This window comes from Myxine glutinosa, chromosome 2, assembly GCF_964187855.1.
Source record: "Myxine glutinosa chromosome 2, kmMyxGlut1.1, whole genome shotgun sequence".
NCBI lineage: Eukaryota > Metazoa > Chordata > Myxini > Myxiniformes > Myxinidae > Myxine > Myxine glutinosa.
Genome location: NC_136262.1, coordinates 103,439,261 through 103,447,900, shown reverse-complemented (window position 1 = coordinate 103,447,900; position 8,640 = coordinate 103,439,261).

Here is an 8,640-nt window from a genome sequence, read left to right as displayed (position 1 = left end):
CAGATATAAACTGTCACCCTTCCAAGTGTTTTGCATATAACGGCATCGATGCCTATCCAATCGTGGGGGGAGGCTGACTCATCCCTCCCCTCCCTCCCAAAAAGGTGGGAATACAGTATGATAATTGGGAGCGTAAAATTAGAAAAAGAAGAAGATTCTGATAGCATGAAGAAGAAGAAGAAGAAGAAGAGGAAGAAGAAACAATGAGCCTCTGGCTTGTGTTGCTGCAATATTGCTCTGGTTGGTGTAAGCTCAAGCAGTTTGACGTGGATATTGATCCTTTGGCTTATTGTTTTGTTCTGTGATATTGACCCTCTGACTGGTCTTGCTTTAAATATTCTCTCCTTTTTTGATCACTTATTCATTACATACCTTTACTTCCCTTTACTAAATCCCCATAATCTGAAGAGGTCTGGGACACGTAATAACAATCTCTGGATATTTAGCAGTTCAATAATAAATGAGCAATTTCTATATTCCATTATGAGACCTCACTGATGATCCTGAACAACTGGTTTTAATGTATAATCAAATGCTTTTAAATGCCATTGAATTGCCTTCTCAGCTTATCGATAGATTCCCTACTTTAGGCAAACACCTCCTGGGCTTCATGGTGGTTAGCATTCTCTTTAAAAAAAAAAAATGCTCCAAATTTGAAAAAACAATCAAACAAAACGCAAACGGAGTGACTAACTCAAGACTTTAAGAACAGCACTACATTAAATCTCTTGCTTCAGTAAAGGCTGGATCATGTTGTCATATTGCGGTTTTGCACCACCGGGGAGAAAGGGACACACCCACACAAACATAGAATAAACCTTCGCGGACATTCGCGGACCCCTGCGTATTCACGGGTTGATAAAATGCGACCTGCTTCTACATTCGCGGCTCTGTACCCCACGTATTCACGGTTTTTCATGGGCAAAAAAACAAAAACATCTCCGACCAGCCTTGCACCTGACACTTTTAATAGCAAGGTGGCTCATTGAAATATTTTGGAAATACCGTAACCGGGTGGACAAAAGTGCCAAATGTTCCATGAATGTTTCTCACGTCATAATGCTTCATTTCAGAAGGGGAGATACCCAGAAATAGTAAATGACACCTCAGTAGGGGATAGGGAAATTCAACATACGGTATTACCCATAGATATGACATATGTCTTCAGTTGGTCTTTCTATAACAATAGTTATTGGGAAAAAAAAATCAACACCAAACAGTCAAAAATGCATTAAACTGATACAGATGTCACCTGTACATTTATTCACTTTAAATAAAAAAGACAGTGCATAAATGCTTCATATGTGATGGCTGTAAATAGGGGACAATGGCGGACAATATTTCTTGTAGTCTTAATGTTTGACAGTTTTATTCATACTTGCTCTTCAATATTTCAATTATCTTGGGCAAATTTTGAATCTTTAGTCATAACTACGTGACTTATAATATGTATGAAGTAGTCTACCATAAAATCACAATGTCAGTTTGTGTGTTTGTACTGATGTCTGTCCCCCTTCATACGGGTAGGTTTTAAAGGCCAATCTTTTAACACGAATGTGTGTGTTCACTGCGGTCTGTTTTTGAGGATAAAATAAACTCGAAAAACATTTTCCATAAAAGATTAATTATGTCTCTTTTATTGGAATTGTAGATGGTGGTTTACAAGCGAAGCCTCAAGAGCGGTGTACAGAAGCGTTAAAAAAACAACAAAAAAAAACAATAAATACAAGGTGCGTGGAGGTGAAATTCGCTGCATATGATGTGCAAAGCACAGCAGAGCAAAAACTAGTGTTCATTTACATCCGTGTGATGTCTAATAAACAAAGAAGATATAAGCACACCTGACACCAGGCCGAGGACTCAGACTTTGGCACGCTCACGAGGCTGCACCGTCGAATAAACTGTTCCAACCCATCATTTTCGATGGGCTTTTTACGAGTATATATAAGCAATAAATCATATATAATTAAGAGCAGTATCATTTTCTGGATACTGTCAATATACCGTACCATAATAAACATCAAATTTTCATTAGTCATTGAAAAAAAATCAAATTTTGTAATCAAAAGTTGATAATGTCCACAGTTTTTAATTATTGAAGGGAATCTGCATACAGCTCAAGAAGTTCTTACTTTTTTTTTTCTTTTTTTTTTTTCTTTTTGATGGTACCCATCTGAAATTAATGATAGTACTGTAGTGGCTACCGCTGGGTTTACACAATCGCCTTGCACCTACCAAGGACGCGGAGCGATCACCATGCCGGGCTCGTCCAGGACGCCCGGGCAGGCCCGCGCTCAACTTGCCAGGCCTCGGCCGGGATGCCCGGGCATGCCCGGCCACGCCCGGCCACGCCCGCTCTCGACTTGCCAGGCCGCGTCCGGGACGCCCGGCCACGCCCCCTCTCGCCTTTCCCGGGCAAACGCTCCGGGATAATGTGTGTATATATACACAAATAATTAAGTTAAGCACCCCCCCCCCCCCCCGTTTTTTTACAACCTCGCACATTACAAGTTTGTTGTCGTCAAAACAGTGTAATATACCCATGATATTGCTATATTTTCTGGAGAAGTGATATTATGGTCACATAAAAACATAACAATCATGCCGGTTTCAATATTTTATTCTGAATAATTTAAGGTGAAATTTTTTGGGAATTTTAGGCATATTTTCACCTCAATATAAGTATGGAGCTATAGGTCCATCACGGACAGTGTGGATGACGTTTATGTTTTCTAACGTACAGTCGTTGTTCTGAGAAGACCTCTAGCGATCTTTGCGTCAATAACGTGTGTAGGACCCACGTGATCGGATCACTGACTCAACCAATCACTTTTTTTCACTTTGATCACTCAATTTCATCAATGGATAATTGCTAATGTCATACCAATCATTATTTGATCTCACATACCTTAGAATATATGCCAATGTATACATATACACAAAGAATATATATTAGGGGGTGCTTACCTTAATTCGTTGTGTAGGGGTGCTTAACTTAATTCTTTGTGTATATATTGCTGCCCGATAAACGGGCTTTTCAGTGTACCCGAGTTGTTTTGTGACAATAAAGAAACTCGGACGAATTCCAGCTTTTTGTCGCGTCCATTCTTCCGATTACGTGGGAGCACAACTCCTTCAGTACGCTAAATAAATTCTGTGGAAACTTTGGTGCTTTTGGCCAGTCTGTAACGGTATTTCCTATCTGCCACCTTACTAAGAGTAGGCAAGCTATCACCGGCATCATGACCAAATTTCTAATTCCTAACAAAACTACTGTTGGGAAAGCAATGGAAAAATACCGAGCATAACCCTTGCCAAGAAACAGCTTCGGCATCACCAACGGTCTGTAAGAGAGTATATGGTATATCAGAATCAGACTATCGTGCCAGATAATAATTATATCGGTGACATATTTCGGTGTTTTCTAAATATCTATCTGTTCATGGTTCAGTTTTGTTTTCTTTTTATCTTCATCCACTTGGTACAATTTGATGGAATTTCCACATCAGCTTTTGCTGTTATACTGCAATGACATCCAGATCATTCCATTGAACCTAATGATGTACGTCACCTCCACCAACTCTATTCTGAATGCATGTTTCTGAAATTCAAACATGTATGTGCATGAACATTCTCAGACTCAATGGTGCTATGACGAATATGTTGGTTCTTGGCCCATCACCTGTCCATAAAAAAGCATCAACTGCAGATAGTGGAAATTGTGCATCACCACCTGATCTTTACGTGTGTAGTTTCAAATATTGTTGTCACTTCTTCTTCTTCTTTTGTATGTAGCACATGGCTGCGAGTGGTATCCTTGGTTGAGGGCGAGGCTGCGCCGCTGTTGCCACGCCCTCTATAGGTTAGGGCAGGAATTTATAATTGGCTCAGGCTGCCGGAGATGGGTCGCCTCCACTTCACGAATGACACCGTGCGATCTTTGCCATATACCAACTGATGCAGGCAGACGAGACTCCCAGTTTAGTGTCCATCCGAGGCACAACACACATAGTGATGCCTCACCGTATGGCCGGGCCCAGATTGAAACCCCAGCTAGACTGCTTGCAGGTGAGTTTACATACTCACTTACATACCCCTCTTTACATACTTACATACCCCTCTGGTCTGGTGCTCCTGCCTCACACCTAGCTCGTCTTCACACTGTTGAAACCAAAGCGTTCAGAATCATTGGAATCTCCCGTGATGAAGCTAACTCCAAGGGCCTTTCACTCACTCACTGCAGGCAGGTTGGTGGTCTTTCCGTCTTCTACCGACTCCTCTCTGGCCTTGCCCCCCCCCCCCCCAGCTCTCTCTGGGCTCTGTCCCCCAAATATTCCTACAGGTCGCACAAGATCTGCCTGCAACCCTCTTATGGTTAAACTGCCAAAATCAAGACTTTCTGCTCACCTTCACTCCTCCATTCCTCTTTTCTCCTGCCTCTGGAACAAACTCCCTCACTCTCTTCAATCCCACTCCACCCTCCAGGTCTTTAAAACAGCTGTTCACCACCATCTCTTATCCTCCCCCATCCAAAACCTTGATCTTTTCTACCCCGGCTAATTTCGGTCCCCTTGTGTTTTATACCTCTCCCCCCCCCCCCCCCCCCTTCCCACGCCTCCTCCCCCCAAGCCCTCTCCCTCCCACACTTCTCCCTGCTCTCAAATGTTGTGGTTGTGTGCTTCCCCTTCTCTCCCCATCTTGTCTTCCGCTCCCTCTTTTTGTATATTTTGTTTGTCTGGTTGATTTGTTTGTGAAATAAATGTTAGCTCTTTCACGAGCCTCGATTCAGTATACAAAAAAAAAATTAAAAAAAAATTAAAAAAAACCTCTCCGCTATCCTGCCAGCCTAGTTGTCATTTGAGATAGAAATTTCCTATATTGCACACGTTACTAATATTTGTAAAAAAAAATTCTTCCATTTGTACAATATTGCCTTAAGCCGCTTATGCCCGAACCAAAGGATGTTTTTTTCTGTGCTTGGATTACCGCAGCTCACTGTTGCCAGGCTTACCTGCCTCTTCTGTCAAGCCCTTACAATTTAGAATTTGATCACAATATTTTTTTATTTTTTTTGCATGCAAGATCGAGGCTCGTGAAATTGTCACTCACTCTCTCGACACCAGAGCATAGATTTTTTTTATTTATAAATGCACAGGATTATAAATAACCAATCGATATATGTGGGAAAATTATGGGGCCAGACTGGGAATCGAACCCAGGTCCTCTGGTGAACCAGTGCTCTGCCATCTGAGCTGTCTGGTCACCCATGTCTTTTTTTTTTTTGGAGGTTATCTTTTCACCCTGTCTGTCTGTATGTCTGTTTGCGAACAGGATAGCGCAAAACGTTGTGGACGGATTCAGACGAAACCTGGTGGATAGGTTGGGTGTGTGACAAAGAAGAAATGATTCGATTTTGATGAAGATCCGAAGCTGGATCCGGATCAGAGAATTCGAATTTTAAAAAGTGATTCTTCACCATTGATGATAGGGACAAAAATGATATATAACATGATATTTCAAAAAGTTGTGGACGATTTATGACCAAACTTTGTGGATGAGTTGGTTAGGTGACAAGAACAAGCCGATTCGATTTTGGTTCAGGTCTGAATCCAGATCCAGCCTATCAGTGGGATGCAAAACGTAAACTGTTCAGCCTGGCGGAGGTGTGCGCCATACCGAGTGCCGTTCTAGTTATTTAAAGTTTTAAAATCCCATATTTGTAAAAGTTTTTTTCCCCTTATTTTTCACTTTTCTTACCTCTTCCTTCTTTGTAAAAGTAAAGGCATCAAGGTATTAAGACATTTGACCCTTTCACGAAACAAAAACACACGCTTTGGCAGCGTGCACTGAAATCTGAGAGTGTGATGACACTTCCTTTAGCCACCTGGCCAATAAGTTGACTCTATCCCTCTGGGTAGGCTGGGCAGAAAGCTTCAATGGCCAAAGAGGTGAAATATCCACCTTTCAGACGGGCGAGAGTGGATGCTCAGTGGCGTCAGACAGTCTATGCTGTACACAATACATACGAGTATATGACGTGTACGTGTGGCATACGAACTGGCATCGTGAGGTCGCACGCTGGATTTGACTGCAAAATTCGCTGAATTTCACTAATACCGTAACATGATCAACAGTGAATATCATAATTTTTAAAGTTTCTTTTTTACTCACTCTGTGCATTCGCAAGCCCCAGTTATGACCTTCCCATCACTTAAAAAGAAACCCAACCAGATACGGTGTATCCCTCAGGAAAAGTCTGCCTGGTACATCTTGCTCCCATGTAAATATTGCTGGCACAAGCTTTATGTATTTCCACATCGCAAAGATGTCCTTTGTCGAAGAGTTGGGACTTGGGAGTCATTGCTCTGTTGGTAATGATGCACAGCATAGTCTTTCCAATTGCAGATGTCCATTAAAATAAAGAACCAAGCCTGCCATGTTCACTGGGGGCACTCCCAAGACATTCAAAGTCCATTCACTGCTGGCGATGGTTGGTGGGGTTGGATAGAATGCGCCCGTCTTCCATCTTTCGGGCCTATCATTGGGCCACATCGTCAGGAGGCTTTGCAGTACTCGTAGTCGCAAGATCTCAGGCTGTTTTGGAAAACTGAGAAAGTTCTCCAACTCTTTCATTATGCACACACACACATCCCTTTCTCTCAGCTACTTTCCAAATATTTTCAGCTTAAAATAAAAGTTTTTTGAGCCATTTCAGGTAACAATCCTTATCTCGCACATACAAAATACGGAAACATCCCCTGATCAACATCTTGCTCCCATGTAAATATTGCTGGCACAAGCTTTATGTATTTCCACATCACAAAGATGTCCTTTGTCGAAGAGTTGGGAGTCATTGCTCTGTTGGTCATGATGCACAGCATAGTCTTTCCAATTGCAGATGTCCATTAAAATAAATAACCAAGCCTGCCATGTTCACTGGGGGCACTCCCAAGACATTCAAAGTCCATTCACTGCTGGCGATGGTTGGTGGGGTTGGATAGAATGCGCCCGTCTACCATCTTTCGGGCCTATCATTGGGCCACATCGTCAGGAGGCTTTGCAGTACTCGTAGTTGCAAGATCTCAGGCCGTTTTGGAAAACTGAGAAAGTTCTCCAACTCTTTCATTATGCACACACACATCCCTTTCTCTCAGCTACTTTCCAAATATTTTCAGCTTAAAATAAAAGTTTTTTGAGCCATTTCAGGTAACAATCCTTATCTCGCACATACAAAATACGGAAACATCCCCTGATCAACATTGCAGCTAAGGAGTTATGCGCATGCACGACAAGCATTGTGGGACAGATTACGTAACTTCGAAAGTCCCATATCGATGGGCATTTTCCATCTTTTTCAATTGTTGAACGACATGTGAGAGTGGTGGACGATCAGGAAGATGCTGTGCCATTACAGGATGTCCAAAACAACAGCAAAAACAGCAGAATTAGAAGAAAACAATATGCAAAACTCATGCACCTTTAACTTGTGATTGTCCATGCATTCAGCCGTATTCACTGCATCGCGTCCCAGCCCGTAAACACGAAGTCGGAATCAGGTAACGATACATGAGAAAGCCCAACTGAAAGGATTTCTTCCCCCAACCACCAACCATGCAGTGTCGTGAGTGATTGAGTGAATGATTTTATCATAATCACTGAGTTCATTGAAGCCTAATGAAAAGCAAACACAAATAAAAAAATAAAATTCAAGATGTACTGATGAATTCCATGAAAATCGTCACCCACGTGTGATTCCGTCACATTACCTGGTCTGCCTCACTGAGAGTAGTACTCGTCTGTAGCCATGTGACAGTTCTGGTTCAATACATATAATTGAATTCTCTCTGCTCTTCTTAGCATTCAAGATAATTACCTTATATGTTCAAAATTAGAGTGCACATGGTGATTCCGTCACGATGGAATTCATGTACTGAACAATTAGATGTACGGATGTACAGTATGACTTCTTCCTTTTACATGATTTAGGGCCGAAGGGTCATAGTGGAGCTGCCACACACACATCTCACACACACACACATCTCACACACAGACAAATACACATGACACAACATCGGATTATTAGATAAGACAAACACAGTCACTTCCTGGGGCACTCTGGGTACCAGTGACATTACAACAATGCACTCAGCAGGGCATTTCCTAAGGAAGAATTTCCTCCTCTCCACAGATGACGACCGACGGTGATTGTTTGTGCTCTTATGCTTTTAAATGCTGAACACCAATGAAGCAGTACGCACCATTTATTAAGTCTTTGGTATGATTACGGCCGGGTTTTGAACCACCGAGTTCCCAGACTCATAGCGGACGCCTTAACCATTACACTACACAATCGGGTACTCATCAAACAACAAAAACTAATAGTCCGTGGGCTGAGTAGGGTTTACATGCACCCCCCCTCCCCCCACAACTTAACTTCCCGGGTATGTCCATGTACCCCCCACCCTATGGGTTAGGAAAAACCATGTTAACAGAAAAAAAACTCATTCCCTCATAGTTTGACCTCTGGTGACCTCATTAGTGACCTCATTTGCATATAACACATATCATTGTAAAGAGTGTCCCAGGACAAACATTTTGAGGGGTCATATGCAACCATAGGATGACGAGGTAAAACGTTAT